General features: G+C 45.1%; 1 pseudogene; it reads right to left on the reverse strand.

The window, feature by feature from the left end:
- LOC139255710 (zinc finger protein 420-like) overlaps positions 1-17757 on the reverse strand; it is a 96447-nt pseudogene that overhangs the window by 25782 nt on the left and 52908 nt on the right.

Raw genomic sequence — 17757 nt, forward strand, 5'->3', positions numbered from 1 at the left:
ATTGTAAATCTAATTTCCACCCTCGCCTATTCCTCTGTATCCTTTTTATAATATAAAGATCACAATTGTACACAGTACTCCAAATGTGGTCTAACCAAGGTTCGATATAAGTTTAGCATAACTTAGCTACTTTTCAATTCAATCCCCCTGGAAATAAACCAGAGTGCTTGGTTTACTCTTTTTAACAGCCTTATTAACCTACGTCGCTACTTTTGATTATTTTTGCATTTGTATTCCGAGATCATTTTGCTCTTCTGCCCCATTTAGATTCTGGTTTTCCAACTAATATGTGACCTCCTTATTTCTGTTACCAAAATGCAATACCTCACATTTATCAGTGTTGAAATTCATTATATGCCAATTCTGTAAGTATATTAATGTAATAAGACATGTAGTACAGCACGGATTAGATACAGAGTAAAGTTCCCTTCACACTGACCCTTCAAACACTCCCAGGGCATAGACAACACGGGTTAGTGACAGAGTAATGCTCCCTCTGCACTGTCCCATCAAACATTTCCAGGTCATATATAGCCTGGTTTAGATATAGAGGAAATCTCCTTCTACACCCTCCCAGGGCAGTTTCCAGTGGGCTTCCGCAGGGCTCAGTACTTGGTCCCTTGCTTTTTGTTATATATATATAAAATCAATGATTTGGACTTGAATGTAGGAGGTATGATTAAGAAGTTTGCAGATGATACAAAAATTGGCCCTGTTCTTGATAATGAAGAAGCGGTAGACTGCAGGAAGGTATCAATGGACTGGTCAGGTGGACAGAACAGTGTCAAATGGAACTCAATCCGGAGAAGTGTGAGGTAATGCATTTGGGGAGGGCTATCAAGGAAATCGAATGCACAATAAATGGTAGGACAGTGAGAAATGTAGAGGGACAAAGGGACCTTGGAGTGCATGTCCACAGATTCTAGAAGGTAGCAGGACAGGTAGATAAGGTGGTTAAGAAGGCATACGGGATACTTGCCTTTATTAGCCGAGGCATAGAATAGAAGATTAGGGAGGTTATGCTTGAACTGTATAAAAAACTACTTAGGCCACAGTTAAGAGTACTGCGTGCAGTTCTGGTCACCACAATACAGGAAAGATGTGACTACCCCAGAGAGGGTAGAGGAAATTTACGAGGATGTTGCCTGGACTGGAGAATTTTAGCTATGAGGAAAGATTGGATAGGCTGGGGTTGTTTTCTTTGGAACAGAGGAGGCTTAGGAGACCTAATTGAGGTGTATAAAATTATGAGGGGCCTAGATAGAGCAGATAGGAGAGACCTATTTCCCTCAGCAGAGGGTTGAATAACCAGGGGGCATAGATTTAAAGTAAGTGGTCGGAGGTTTAGTGGGGATTTGAGGAGAAATATTTTCACCAAGGTTGGTGGGGGTCTGAAACTCACTGCCTGAAAGAATGGAAGAGGCAGAAACCCTCATAGCATTTAAAAAGTACTTGGATATGCACTTGAAGTGCCGTAACCTACAAGGCTACGATCCAAGAGCTGGAAAGTGGGATCAGGCTGGAAAGCTCTTTGTCAGCAAGCACGGACATGATGGGCTGAATGGCCTCCTTCTGTGCTGTAAATTTCTATGATTCTCTGATCGCAAGGCTAGGAGAGGCGCTCTTGAAGGTATGGGGAGCTCGGACTTGTCCGTGGGAGTAACAGACGGCAAGAGAACTCAAATAATCCCGAGCAATGCGGTGTTAGTTGTGGCTCAGTGGTAGTCTCCGAGTCAGTAGGTTGTGGGTTCAAGTCCACTCCCAGAGTATGGAGCATAAAATCAAAGCCGACATTCCAATGCAGTGCAGAGGGAGCGCTGCACTGTCAGGGGTGCCGTCTTTCACATGAGGCCCCATAAGAGCATAAGAAATAGGAGCAGGAGTAGGCCATTTGGCCCCTCGAATCTGCTCCATCATTTAATGATCATGGCTGATCTGATCTGATCTTGCCTTCAACTCCACTTCCCTGCCCACTCCTCATAACCCTCGACTTCCTTATCGTTCAAAAATCTGTCTATCTCCACCTTAAACATATTTAATGACCCAGCTTCTACAGCTCTCTGAGGTAGCGAATTCCAAAGATTCAGAAGAAATTGCTCCTGATTTCCCTTTTAAATGAGCGACCCCTTATTCTGAAACTATGCCCCCTAGTGTTAGATTCCTCCACAGGGGGAAACATCCTCTCTGCGTCTATCCTGTCAAGCCCTCTCAGAATCTTATATGTTTCAATAAGATCACCTCTCATTCTTCTAAACTCCAATGAATATAGGCCCTACCTGCTCAATCTTTCTTCATGACAACCCTTTCATCTCAGGAATCAACCTCGTGAACCTCCTCTGAACTGCCCCCAATGCAAGTATATCCTTCCTTAAATAAGATGATCAAAACTGTACGCAGTACTCCAGGTGTGGTCTCACCAACAGTGTCGTTGTAGCAGGACTTCCCTACTTTTATACTCCATCCCCCTTGCAATAAAGGCCAACATTCCATTTGCCTTCTTAATTACGCTGTATCTGCATGCTAACTTTTTGTGTATCATGTACAAGGACCCCTCTGTATTGCAGCATTTTCTAATCTCTCCCCATTTAAATAATAATTTGCTTTTTTATTTTTCCTCACATTTTCCCACATTATACTCCATCTGCCAAACTTTTGCCCACTCACTGAGCTGATCTATGTCCCATTGTAGATTATTTGCGTCTTCCTCACAACTTGCTTTCCCACTTATCTTTGTATCATCAGCATGTTTAGCTACATTCAATCGGTCCCTTCATCCAAGTCATTAATATAGATTGTAAATAGTTGAGGCCCCAGCACTGATCACTGTGGCACCCCACTTGTTACAGTTTGCCAGCCTGAAAATGACCCATTTATCCCTACTCTCTGTTTTCTGTTTGTTAGCCAATCCTCTATCCATGCTAATATATTACCCCCAATCCCGTGAGCTTTTATCTTGTGCAGTAATCTTTTATGTGGCACCTTATCGAATGCCTTCTGAAAATCCAAATACACGACATCTACTGGTTCCCCTTTATCCACCCTGTTCATTATATCCTCAAAGAACTCCATCAAATTTGTCAAACATGATTTCCCTTTCATAAAACCATGCTGACTCTGCTTGACTGCATTATGATTTTCTAAATAATGGACTCCAGCATTTTCCCAATGACATGTTAGTCTAACTGGTCTACAGTTTCCCGCTTTCTGTCTCCCTCCATTCTTAAATAGGGGAATTCAATTTGCTATTTTCCAATCTGCTGGGACCTCTCCAGAATCCAGGGATTTTTGGTAGATTACAACCAATGTGGCCACCATCTCTGCAGCCATTTCTTTTAAGACCCTAGGATGCAGGCTATTAGGACCAGGGGACTTGTCCACCTTTAGTCCCATTAGTTTGCCTAGTACCTTTTTTCCCTAGCAATAGTGATTGTTTTAAGTTCTCCCCTCCCAATAGCCCCTTGATTATCAATTATTGAGATGCTTTCAGTGTCTTTTACAGCGAAGACCGATACAAAATATTTATTTAAATTCTCTGCCATTTCCTTGTTTCCCATTATTAATTCCCCAGTCTCCTCTTCTAAGGGACCAACTTAGCTACTCTCTTCCTTTTTATATATCTGTAGAAGCTCTTACTGTCTGTTTTTATATTTCTTGCTAGTTTACTCTCAATCTATTCACTTTTTTTTTCTCGTTGTCCTTTGCTATTTTCTAAAAAGTTCCCAATCTTCTGGCCTTTCATTAATCTTCGCAACATTGTATGCCTTTGTTTTCAATTTGATACCACCCTTTACTTCTTAGTTAGCCATGGATGGTTCATCCTTCTTAGAGTCTTTCTTTCTCATTGGAATATATCTTTGCTGAGTTATGAAATAGCTCCTTAAATGTCTGCCACTCCTTATCTACTGTCTTACCCTTCCTTTGTAATTGCCTTTATTTTTCAGGGTACTATTTTGAGACCCAAGTTTCTCACCCTCAAACCGAATTTGGAATTCAACCATGCTATGATCACTCTTCCCAAGAGGATCCTTTACTATGAGATCATGAATTAATCCCAGTCGCATTACACATTACCAATTCTAAAATAGTCTGCTCCCTGGTTGGTTCCACAGCGCATTGTTCTAAGAAAACATCCCGAATACACTCTATGAACTCTTCCTCAAGGCTACCTAATCTTTATATTGATATATCCAATCAATATAAAGATTTAAATCGTCTATGCTTATTGCAGTACCTTTCTTATAAGCCTCCATTATTTCTTGATTTATATGCTGTCCTGATAGGCTGCTCCCACCAGTGACTTATTTCTCTTATTATTTCTTATCTCCACCCAAACTGATTCTACATCTTGATCTTCTGAGAATCAGAACCATCTGACCTCTCAAGTGGGCATAAAAGATTCCATGACGTTATTTCGAAGAAATCTCTCTGGTGTCCTGGCTAACATTTATCCCTCAACCAACATCACTAAAACAGAGGCCGTGAATGGCACTTTATAAATACAAAGGAGAAAAGGAACAGTCGATAACAGGACATCAATTAGTCTCCTCTTGGAGAAATCAAGGAATCGACTCAGTGTATGTAGGAAACAAAGCTGATTTATTTGATTGTTGTTTGACAGAGGGTGCAGAAAAGATTTACAAGAATGATTCCAGGGATGAGGGACTTCAGTTACATGGATAGACTGGTGAAGCTGGGGTTGTTCTTCTTAGAACAGAGAAGGTTGAGAGGAATTTGATAGAGGTGCTCGAAAATCATGAGGGGTCTGGACAGAGTAGAGAGAAAATATTCCCATTGGCGGAAGGGTCGAGAACCAGAGGACACAGATTCAAGGTGATTGGCAAAAGAACCAAAGGCGACATGAGAAAAAACTTTGTTTTAAGCAGCGAGTGGTTAGGATCTGGAATGCACGGCCTGAAAGGCTGGTGGAGGCAGATTCAATCGTGGCTTTCAAAAAGGGCATTGGATAAGTACCGGAAATAAAACATTTGCAGGGCCACGGGGAAAGGGTGGGGAGTGGGACTTGCAGAGAGCCGGCACGGACTCGACGGTCCGAAAGGCCTCCTTCTGTGCTGTAACCATTCTATGATATCCAGAAAATTAAAATCCAGCCCAGTTATAGGGATTAATTACACCAGCAGCAACAAACTCCAACTGTCCAAGTGAACAGGGTTCAGTCCTGGATGTGATTAACGGCAACAATAAAAGCAGAATCCAACCCCTGCAGTCACTTGTGAACTCGCTGGTGTAACTGAAGGTTGGATAAACGAGTGAAGCCCTTCCCACACTCGGAGCAGATGAACGGCCTCTCCCCAGTGTGAGTGCGTTGGTGTTTCATCAGATCATTTCTGCTTTTATAGCTCCTTTCACAGTCAGAACATTTAAACGGTCTCTTACTGGTGTGAACAAGTTGGTGTTCAGTGAAGTGGGATGAATGAGTGAATGCCTTCCCACACACAGAACAGGTAAAAGGTCTCTCCCTGGTATGCATACGCTGGTGAGCATGAAGCTCGAATGAATTAGTGAATCCCTTTCCACACACAGAGCAGATGAACAGCCTCTCTCCTGTGTGAGCTCGCTGGTGACTCAGATGATGAGATGATTTAGCAAACCGTTTCCCACATACGGGACAGATGAACGGTCTCTCCCCAGTGTGAACTCGCTTGTGTTTAATGAGGTGTGAAGATGCAGTGAATTTCTTCCCACATACGGGACAGGTAAACGGCCTCTCCCCAGTGTGAACACGCTGGTGTCTCATCAGGCTGGATGAACAAGTGAATCCTTTCTCACACACGGAGCAGGTGAACGGTCTCTCCCCAGTGTGAATTCGCTGGTGTGCCAGCAGGCTGGATGAACGAGTGAATCCCTTCCCACACACAGTGCAGGTGAACGGCCTCTCCCCAGTGTGAACTCGCTGGTGTTCAGTGAGGTGGGATGTACGAGTGAATCCCTTCCCACACCCAGGGCAGGTGAATGGCCTCTCCCCGGTGTGACTGCGTCGATGAGTTTCCAGCGCAGAGGGACAATTGAATCCCTTCCCACAGTCCCCACATTTCCACGGTTTCTCCATGGTGCGGGTGTCCATGTGTCTCTCCAGGTTGGACGATCAGTTGAAGCCTCGTCCACACACAGAACACGTGTACGGTTTCTCCCCGCTGTGAATGGTGTGATGTTTTTTCAGGCTGTGTAACTGGTCAAAGCTCTTTCCACAGTCAGTGCACTGGAACACTCTCACTCGGGTGTGTGTCTCGGTACTTTTCCAGTCACACTGATGTTTTAAATCTTTTCCCACAGACAGAACAGACAAACATTTCTCCTTTCACATTCAAAGGCTGATGATATTCAAGTGAATCGAGTGACTCTGTCAGATCTTGATATGATTGGTTCTAGTTTCCCGTCTGTAAATCCTCCTTTTCTAATATCCTGTAAAAGGTGTTTACAAAAGTCAGCACTGGAAGTGCAGGATAGAAATTGAGGACAGACAATCCTACTTTTTCTGGAACATTCTTTCCTCTCTTGTTCTCCAAAGCTGTAAATTCCCGTCCCACACACTCTCCCTCCACCCTGTGCTGAAATCCAAACTCATCGCACCACCTCCATCATTTCTTTCTTCCATCTGCAGTTTTCTCACTCCCTCTTCTCTGGTTGGGTTCAGTTCTACATCCTGTCTGTGCAGACTGAGAATAAATGAGGAAATGATTGTCTCTCCAGATCACTGGGACCCTAAAGCCCCGCCCGCCCTCTGCTCCTGTACCAAGATGGCCACGCAGGTACGCTGATCGTGTCTAAGAATTCGGCTAGTTGCCCCGAGCGGTCGGGTCCATCACCGCGGGTCAAACATGTGTCCTGCCGGTTCATATTAGGTGCCTGAGGCCTACACCAGGTGTTTATGAAGCTGCCCAGCCCACCCAGGGGTCCAATTCCTCCGCTGAGCCCACAAGCTCCTACTGACTCGCGGAACGTCTCTTCCGCCTCAGACCACCTCCACCACTGGCACTGCGCCTGCTCAGAGCACAGCCCGGTCCCACGTCTGGGCTCCTGGTGTCATTGGTAGAGCGCTTTACCCCTGCGCGGGGGATTCTGGTTACAGAAGTAAACGTCTCAACATTTGGTAGTGAAATGGATTCATTCAGGACAGACAGCAGGGATTATTGCAGGAAATAACACAGTGCAGTGAGAAAGGAAATGCAATGGATGTAGTGAATGCAGTGGATGGATTGTCAAAAGGTGTTTGATTAAGTGCCGGACAGGAGGCTTGTTGATCAAATTAAGGCTCATGGTATTAAAGGGAGTGGGGCAGTGTGGAGAGGAAGTTGGGTAAAGGGCAGAAAACAGAGAGTAGTGGTTAATGGATGTTCTTCAGACTGGAGGGATGTAAACAGTGGTGTCCCCAGGGTCAGTGTGGGGACCATTGCTCTTAATATAGAGACAGGGTCTGGGCTAGGGAATAAGCACATAAGAATTAGAAGCAGGAGTAGGCCCTTTGGCCCCTCGAGCCTGCTCCACCATTCAATAAGATCATATTGATTCATCAATTGATCCACCGCTACGAAAAACAATAATAAGAATAAAACCGGACGGACCACTCGGCATCGACCTCCGCACCGGCTACGGACCCGACAACGGCCCACCCAGCCCAGTCTTTCTCACCAACATCTGGGGACTTGTGCCAAAATTGGAAGAGATGTCCCAGACTAGTCAAGCAACAGCCTGACATCGTCATACTCACAGAATCATACCTTTCAGCCAATGTCCCAGACTCCTCCATCACCATCCCTGGGTATGTCCTGTCCCACCGGTGGCGGCACAGTAGTATACAGTCGGGAGGGTGTGACCCTGGGAGTCCTCAACACCGACTCCGGACCCCATGAAGTCTCGAGGCTTCAGGTCAAGCATGGATAAGGAAACCTCCTGCTGATGACCACCCACCGCCCTCCTTCAGCTGATGAATCAGTGCTCCTCCATGTTGAACATCACTCAGAAGAAGCACTGAGAGTAGCAAGGTGCACCGAATGTACTCTGGGTGGGGGACTTCAATGTCCATCAAGACTGGCTCGGTAGCACCACTACTGACCGAGCTGGCCGAGTGCTGAAGGACATAGCTACGAGACTGGGCCTGCAGCAGGTGCTGAGAGAACCAATATGAGGGGAAAACCCTACTTGCGCCCATCCCTTCGGAAAGGGCACGAGAGTGGGAGCAGCGGTAAGCCTACAAAGGGCGTGAGTCAGCCAAGCAGACAGCCGAAACAGCACCACGTGACCTGGGAGGATAAGAAGTAAAAAGATTCAAAGTGTGACATCACAGAAAAGCAGGCAAGTGATTGGTTGGTCAGTTTTTCTATTTTCTTGGGCATTGGTTTAAATTAAGAGCTGGGATTAAAAATCTAAACTTTCAAAATGTAAAAACGTAATTAATTGAATACATTCGAGATGGCAGGGCAGGCGATGTGTTACTGCTGCTGCATGTGGGAGCTGGTTGACCCCATTGAGGTCCAACGCGACCACATCTGCAGTAAGTGTTGGCTGCTCGAGGAACTTCGGCTCCACGTTGATGAGCTGGAGTCCGAGCTGCAGACACTGCGACACATCAGGGAGGGGGAAGAGTTACCTGGACCTTGTGTTCCAGGAGGCATCACACCCCTTAGATTCATCAATTCAACTTTGGCCCATGGTCAGGGACAGGATGGTGTGACAACGAGCGAGGCAGCTGTGGGGACCCAGGAGGTAGTGATGGAGGAGCCTCAGTCCTTGCAATTGTCCAACAGGTACGAGATTTTTGCTCCCTGTTTGGATGAGGGCAGGGACTGCAGGGAGGATGAGCAAACTGACCACAGCGCCGTGGTACAGGAGGACATTCAAGTGGGGGGAGTAAAAAGAAATGTTGCAGTGTTAGGAACAGTATAGTTTCAGAGATAGATACTGTTCTCTGCAGCCGAGTGCGTGAGTCCTGAAGGCTGTGATGCCTGCGAAGTGCCAAGGTTAAGGACATCTCCTCTGGGCTGGAGAGGGATTGGAGTAGGAGGGGGAAGATCCAATTGTCGTGGTCCACGTAGGTACCAATGACATAGGCAGATCAAGAAGGGGTTCTGCTGAGGATTTTGAGCAGCTAGGGTCTAAATTAAAAAGCAGAATCACAAAGGCAATAATCTCTGGATTACGACCCGAGCCACAAGCAAATATATTTTGGTGAGAAGGAAAGACTTTAAGCGACGAGGGAACTATCCGCGGTTAATGAAGGAAGTAAAGGATGGGATCAAATTGAAAACAATGGCATACAAAGTGGCCAAGGTTAGTGGGAAGCCAGAGCATTGGCAAATGTTTTTAAAAACAGCAAATGATGACTTAAGAAATAATAAAGAAAGGGAAGATAGATTATGAGAGTAAACTAGCAAGCAATATAAAAAGAGCTTCTGCAGGTATGTAAAAAGGATAGGGTAGCTAAAGTAAATGTTGGTCCTTAGAGGATGAGACTGGGGAATTAATAATGGGGAACAGGGAAATGGCAGAGACTTTGAACAAATATTTTATATCAGTCTTCACGGTAGAAGACACTAAAAACACCCCAATAATAGATAATCAAGGGGCTATAGCGAGGGGGAAACTTAAAGCAATCACTAAAGAAAAAGTGCTCAGTAAAATAATGGGACGAAAGGTGGAAAAGTCCCTTGGACCTGATGGCTTGCAACCTCAGGTCTTAATACACAGTAAAGCTCCCTCTACACTGTCCTATCAAATACTCCCAGGGCCGGCACAGCACAGGTTAGATGCAAAGTAAAAATCCCTCTACACTGTCCTATCAAATACTCCCAGGGCTGGCACAGCACAGGTTAGATGCAAAGTAAAAATCCCTCTACACCGGCCAACAAACATTCCAAGGGCAGGTAAAGCATGGGTTAGGCAGAGGGTAAAGCTTCCTCTATACTTCCCTATCAAACAATGGCAGGGCAGGTACAGCACGGGTTAGATGCAGAACAAATCTCCCTCTAAACTGCCTCATCAAACATTCCTAGGGCAGGTACAGTGCGGATTAGATATAGCGGAAAGCTCCCACTACACTGTCTCATCAAACACTCACAAGGCAGGTACAGCAATGGGTTAGGCAGAGAGTCAAGCTCCCTCGACACTGTCCCATCAAACACTCCCAGGGCAGGTACAGCACAGATTAGATACAGAGCAAATCTCTCTCTCCACTGTCCCATCAAAACCTCAAAGGATGGATACAGAACATAAGAAATAGGAGCAGGAGTAGGCCATTTGGCCCCTCGAGCCTGCTCCGCCATTCAATAAGCTCATGGCTGATCTGATCCTGGCCTCAACTCCACTTCCCCTCCCGCTCTCCATAACCCTTGACTCTCTTATCATTCAAAAATGTCTCTATCCCCGCCTTAAGTACATTCAATCATTCAATGACCCAGCCTCCACAGCTCTCTGAGGTAGAGAATTCCAAAAATTCACGACACTCAGATAAGAAATTCCTCCTCATTTCAGTTTTAAACAGGTGACCTCTTATTCTGAAACTATGCCCCCTATTTCTACATTCCCCCAAGAGGGGAAACATCCTCTCTGCATCTACAATGTCAAGCCCCCTTAAAATTTTATACATTTCAATTAGATCACCTCTAAGTCTTCTAAACTCCAATGTGTATAGGCCCAATCTGCTTTACCTTCCTTCATATGACAATCCCTTCATCTCAGTAATCAACCCCTCGTGAACCTCTCTGAACTGCCTCCAGTGCAAGTATACCCCTCCTTAAATACGGAGACCAAAACTGCACGCAGTTCTCCAGGTGTGGTCTTACCAACGACCTGTACAGTTGTAGAAGGACTTTCTTACTTTTATACTCCATCCCCCTTGCATTAAAGGACAACATTCCATTTGCGTTCCTAATTACTTGCTGTAACTGCATGCTAACTTTTTGTGTTTAATGTACAAGGACCCCCAGATCCCTCTGTACCACTGCATTTTGTAATCTCTCCCCATTTAAATAATAATTTGCTTTTTTATTTTTCCTACCAAAGTGGATAACCTCACATTTTCCCACATTATACTCCATCTGCCAATTTTTTGCCCACTCACTTAGCCCATCTATATCCCTTTGTAGATTCTTTGTGTCCTTCTCACAACTTCCTAGGTTAGCACAGGTTCAGTACACGGCAAATCTCTGTCTACATTAGCCCATCAAACACGCCCAGGACAGGTACAGCATGGATTAGATACATTGTAAAGTTGCCTCTACACTGTCACATCAAATACTCTCAGGGCAGCTACAGCACGGGTTAGGTACCGATTAAAGCTCCCTCTACACTGTCCCATCAAACAATGCCAGGCAGATATAGCCTGTGTTAGATACAGAATAAACCTCTATCTACACTGTCCCATCAAACACTCGCAGGGCATGTATAGCATGGGTCAGATACAGAGTATAGTTCCCTCTACACTGTCCCATCAAACACTCCCAGAGCAGGTACAGCACAGGTCAGAAACAGAGTAAGGCTTCGTCTACACTGTCCCACCAAAAATTTGCAGGGCAGGTACAGCACGGATTAAATAGAATAAACCTCCCTCTATATTGTCCCATCAGACACTCCCAAGGGCAGGTACAGTACTGGTTGGATACAGAGTAAATCTCCCTCTACAATGTCCCATCAAACACTCACAGGGCAGATAAAGCACGGGTTAGATACAGAGTAAACCTCATTCTACACTGTCCCAACAAACACTCCCAGGATAGGTACAGCACGGATTATATACAGCCTAAAGCTCCCTCTACACTGTCCCATCAAACACAACTAGGGCAGGTAGAGTACGAGTTAGACACAGAGGAAAGCTCCCCCTATACCAACCCATCAAAGCTCACAGGGTAGGTAGAGCATGGGTTAGATACAGAGCAAAGCTCCCTCTGCAGTGTCCCATCAATCACTTACAAGGCAGGTACAGCACGGGTTATGCAGAGAGTAAAGTTCTCTCTACACTGTCCCATCAGACACTACCAGGGCAGGTACAGCACTGATTAGATACAGCATAAAGCTCTCTGTACACTGTCCAATTAAACATTCCCAGGGCAGGTACAGCATGGGTTAGATACAGAGTAAGTCTCCCTCTACACTATCCCATCAAATACTCCAAGGGCAGGTATGGAACATAAGAAATAGGAGCAGAGTAGGCCATTTGGCCCCTCGAGCCTGCTCCGCCATTCAATAAGATCATGGCTGATCAAATCCAGGCCTTAACTCCACTTCCCCGCCCACTCCCCATAATCCTTATCTTTCAAAAATCTGTCTATCCCCATGTTAAATACATTCAATGACCCAGCCCCCACAGCTCTCTAAGGTAACGAATTCCAAAGATTCACAACCCTCAGAGAAGAAATCCCTCCTCATTTCCCTTTTAAATGACCGACCCCTTATTCTGAAACTATGCCCCCTAGTGTTAGATTCCCCCACGTGGGGAAACATCCTCTCTGTATCTACCCTGTCAAGCCCCCTCACAATCTTATACGTTTCAATAAGATCACCTCTACGTTTTCTAAACTCCAATGAGTACAGTCCCAACCTGCTCAACCTTTCTCATAATGACAACCCCTTCATCTCAGCAATCAACCTCGTGAACCTTCTCTGAACTGCCTCCAGTGCAAGTATATCCTTCCTGAAATAAGGAGACCAAAACTGTATTCAGTACTCCAGTTGTGGTCTTACCAACGCCATGTACAGTTGCAGCAGGACTTCCCTACTTTTATACTCCATCCCCCTTGCAATAAAGACCAACATTCCATTTGCCTTCCTAATTAATTGCAGTAACTGCATGCTAAATGTTTGTGTTTCATGTACAAGGACCCCCAGATCCCTCTGTACCACCGCATTTTGTAATCTCTCACAATTTAAATAATAATTTGCTTTTTTATTACTCCTACTAACATGGATACCCTCACATTTTCCCACATTATACTCCATCTGCCAAAGCTTTGCCCACTCACTTAGCCTATCTATATTCATTTGTAGATTCTTTGCGTCCTCCTCACAACTTGCTAGGTTAGCACAGGTTAGATACACAGTAAACCTCTCTCTACATTATCCCATCAAACACTCCCAGTGCAGGTACAGCACGGGTTAGGTGCAGAGTAAAGCTCCCTCTTCACTGTCCCAAAAACACTCCCAGAGCAGGTACAGGACTGGTTAGATATACAGCAAAGCTCCCTCTACACTGTCTATTCAAACACTCGCAGGGCAGGTACAGCACGGGTTAGATACAGAGTAAAGCTCCCTCTACACTGTCCCATCAAACACTCACAGGACTGGTATAGCACAGATTGGATACAGCGTAAAGTTCCCTCTACACTGTCCCATCAAATACTTCCAAGGCGGGTACAGTACACATTAGATACAGCATAAAGCCAATTTATACTGTCTCGTCAAACACTCCCAAGGCAGTTACAGTACAGGTTAGATACAGAGTAAACCTCCATCTACACTGTCCTATCAGACACTCCCAGGGCAGGTACAGCTTGGGTTAAATACAGAGTAAAACTCCCTCTATATTATCCCATCAAACAATGCCAGGACAGGCACAGCACAGATTAGATACTGAGTTTCCCATGTGGTGGCTGTCGTGCAACGGCCACCATACGTTAAAAAAAGCCACGCACAGGCATCTTCCACCCTTCAGGATGTAGTTCAGGACCTGGAATATTAGGTCCTTCATTGAAAAACCTGTGAACTCATCCTTTTTTGTCGTGGAAGCAAGCCATTCTCGTTTGCAGATGACACTAAGCTGGGTGGCAGTGTGAGCTGTGAGGAGGACGCTAAGAGGCTGCAGGGTGACTTGGACAGGTTAGGTGAGTGGGCAAATGCATGGCAGATTGCAGTATAATGTAGACAAATGTGAGGTTATCCACTTTGGTAGCAAAAACAGGAAAGCAGAATATTATCTGAATGGTAACAGATTAGGAAAAGGGAAGGTGCAACGAGACCTGGGTGTCATGGTACATCAGTCATTGAAAGGTGGCATACAAGCACAGCAGGCGGTGAAGAAGGTAAATGGCATGTTGGCCTTCATAACGAGAGGATTTGAGTATAGAAGCAGGGAGGCCTTACTGCAGTTGTACAGGGCCTTGGTGAGGCAACACCTTGAATATTGTGTACAGTTTTGGTATCCTAATCTGAGGAAGGACATTCTTGCTCTTGAGGGAGTGCAGTGAAGGTTCACCAGACTGATTCCCGGGATGGCAGGACTGACATATGAAGAAAGACTGGATCGACTAGGCTTATATTCACTGGAATTTAGAAGAATGAGAGGGGATCTCACAGAAAAATATAACATTCTAATAGGATTGGACAGATTAGATGCAAGAAGAATGTTCCCGATGTTGGAGAAGTCCAGAACCAGGGGTCACAGTCGAAGGATAAGCCATTTAGGACCGAGATGAGGAGGAACTTCTTCACTCAGTGAATTGTGAACCTGTGGAATTCTTCACCACAAAAAGTTGTTGAAGCCAGTTCGTTCGATATATTCAAAAGGGAGTTAGATGTGACCCTTATGGCTAAAGAGATCAAGGGGTATGGAGAGAAAGCAGGAATGGGGTACTGAAGTTGCATGATCAGCCATGATCATATTGAATGGTGGTGCAGGCTCGAAGGGCCGAATGGCCTACTCCTGCACCTATTTTCTATGTTTCAAGGGCCTGCCAATGATTATGATGAGATACAGAGTAAACCTCTCTCTACACTGTCCCATCAGATACAACTCGGGCAGGTAGAATACAGGTTAGATTCAGAGAAAAGCTTCCCCGACAGCGACCCATCAAAGCTCACAGGGCAGGCAGAGCACGGGTTAGATAGAGCAAAGCTCCCTCTATACTGTCCCAACAAACAATCACAGGACAGGTACAACACGGGTTCAGTAAAGAGCGAAGCTCCCTTTATACTGTCCCATCAAGCACTCCCAGGGCAGTGACAGCACGAATTAGATACACAGTAATCTGTGTCAGAGGAAACTGCATCCCAGTGAGAGTCAGTGCCAGAGGAAACTGTATCCCAGTGAGGATCAGTGCCAGAGGAAACTGTACCCCAGTGAGTCAGTGCCAGAGGAAACTGTACCCCAGTGAGAGACAGTGCCAGAGGAAACTGTACCCCAGTGAGAGTCAGTGCCAGAGGAAACTGTATCCCATTGAGAGTCAGTGCCAGAGGAAACTGTATTCCAGTGAGGATCAGTGCCAGAGGAAACTGTACCCCAGTGAGTCAGTGCCAGAGGAAACTGTACCCCAGTGAGAGACAGTGCCAGAGGAAACTGTACCCCAGTGAGAGTCAATGCCAGAGGAAACTGTACCCCAGTGAGAGTCAGTGCCAGAGGAAACTGTACTCCAGTGAGAGTCAGTGCCAGAGGAAACTGTACCCCAGTGATTGTCAGTGCCAGAGGAAACTGTACCCCAGTGAGAGTCAGTGCCAGAAGAAACTGTACCCCAGTGATTGTCAGTGCCAGAGGAAACTGTACCCCAGTGAGAGTCAGTGCCAGAGGAATCATGAAGCAGAGCCTGGTGTCCAGTCGTCTTGGATCCCCTTGCCATTGGACCAAGACCTTGCTTTGCCAAGCCCGTGTGGTAGCTAATGTGCAAGGGCCACCTCACGTTAAAATAATTCACGCTGTTAGCAATACAAAACAATCCTCTTCCTCTGCAGTTATCAATCTATTGCAATTTCCCATGCCTGTAGTTTCGTTATATTACAATTTAAAATATCTTCAGTTATCAGCAACAAATTGCATTTATATCACATCTTAAACATAGTAAAATGTCCCAAGGCACTTCACAGGACTGTTAGCAAACAGAATTTGACACCCAGTCACGTAACGAAATATTAGCACAGGATTAAAAGCTTGTTCAAAAGGGTAGGTATTAAGGAGCATTTTGAAGCTGGAGAAGTTTAAGGAGGGAATTCCAGAGCTTATGGTCTCAGCAGCTGAAGGTATGGCCACCAATATTGGAGGGATGAAAATTGGGGCTGCTCAAGAGGCCAGAGTTGGAGGAATGCAAAGATCTCTGAGGGTTGTAGGGCTAGAGGAGGTTACAGCAATTGGGAGGGGCAAGGTCCTGGACGGATTTCAAAACAAGGATGAGCATTTTGAAATCGATGGAGCAGGAGCCAATGTAGTTCAGTGAGCACAGGGGTGATGGGTGAATGGAAATTGGTACAAGTTGGGATGAGGGGGCTGAGGACAGATTGATTCGAATAGGCCAATATTTTCTGGAGTTTCGAAGAATGGAAGGTGATATCATTGAAACATAGAATTGACACAGGCTGGATAGTCTAGAGCTAGGGGTCCTAGTATTAGGATAAGAGATTGGCCATTTAAGACTGAGATGAGATATTTCTTCACTTAAGAGTTGTGAATCTTTGAAATTCTCTATCAAATAGAGATCTTACTGAATGGTGGAGCAGACGGGAGGGCCATATGGCCTACACCTGCTGCTATTTGTGTTCTTGAGTAAGGATTGTTTTTGATAAGCTTAAGCTTGCGAGGTGTGAGGCCGATCAGGAGAGCAATGGAATAGTCCAATGTAGTGGTAACAGAGACATGGATGAGGGTTTGAGCAGATGAGCTGAGGAAGGGGCAGAGACCGGCGATGTTATGGAGCTGGAAGTAAACGTACTTGGTGATTGAGGGAATATGGGTTCGGAAGCTCATCTCAGGGTCAAGTACGACGCCAATCAATAAATTGCAACTCTCCATATCTGTGTTTGTTTATTCGAATACTACATATCTCGAGTGATCAATGCTTCAAGAGTAGTACTTATCAATATATTTTCTGTTAATTCCAAATATTCATGATTGAATAATTGATTCTGTCGATATTAAGCCGTGCTGGTATTTCAGATTGGTTTGTGCATCGTGATCAATGAATTGACTATGATGCTTCCGGTTCAATCTTTCCATTGGCTTTCTCACCAGGGAAATATTTGAACATTGAGATCTGATGGTGTCGGTGTGAGTTCAGCCCCACCGAATGTACAGAGACAGGTCCATCTGCTGGGCTCTGCCTCAAACTGGAGTCACCTCTTAGATCAAAGCCCTTTACTCTAAAACACACACAAGATTCACTGTGACTGTGTTTAGAGACAGAAAGTGATCTCACTTCACATCCCATTGCACGGCCTCATGCTGGATAATTGTGCTCGGTGATCAGACTCTCCCAGTCTCATTTCCTGTAAATGTAGATTCTTTTCTCTCAATCTGGTTCAGTAAAATTACTGAGTCGAATACCTCTTGTGCTTTGAACAAAGCAGTCTTTATTTTACCGGCCGGCAAGACTTATCAGACAGAGGATATACATTCTCGATCGAGCGTACACACTCCCTACGGATAAGTGACGTTACATTGTCAAGGCATGATGGTTATACATTTTCGGCAAAAGATAACAAGATAGGGCTAGAGTGACATCCCAGCTCAGCCCATCTCTTTTGATCCCTCCTTCCCTTTGTCCACTCATAAGCCGACCCAAGCATGGTCCGATTTTAAACAAAGACCTTCTGTCAATGTTTCAGGTTAATAACATGATTTAATAAGACCTTGAGGTTTTTCTGCAAGCTGTGGCTTTTGTTTCAATATGTGTTAGTGTTGTAACATTTCGCAGTCTCGAGTCTGAGATGTCATGGCTATTCCTCCATGAATTGTTTGTTAGCTTATACTGTCCCTATACAATTCCCACGTTCTCAACTTCAATGTCTCTATACATTTTTAAACATTCACAACCTTATAACCTGTGTGTA

The sequence above is a fragment of the Pristiophorus japonicus genome, unplaced genomic scaffold (assembly GCF_044704955.1).
Source record: "Pristiophorus japonicus isolate sPriJap1 unplaced genomic scaffold, sPriJap1.hap1 HAP1_SCAFFOLD_622, whole genome shotgun sequence".
Classification (NCBI taxonomy): domain Eukaryota; kingdom Metazoa; phylum Chordata; class Chondrichthyes; family Pristiophoridae; genus Pristiophorus; species Pristiophorus japonicus.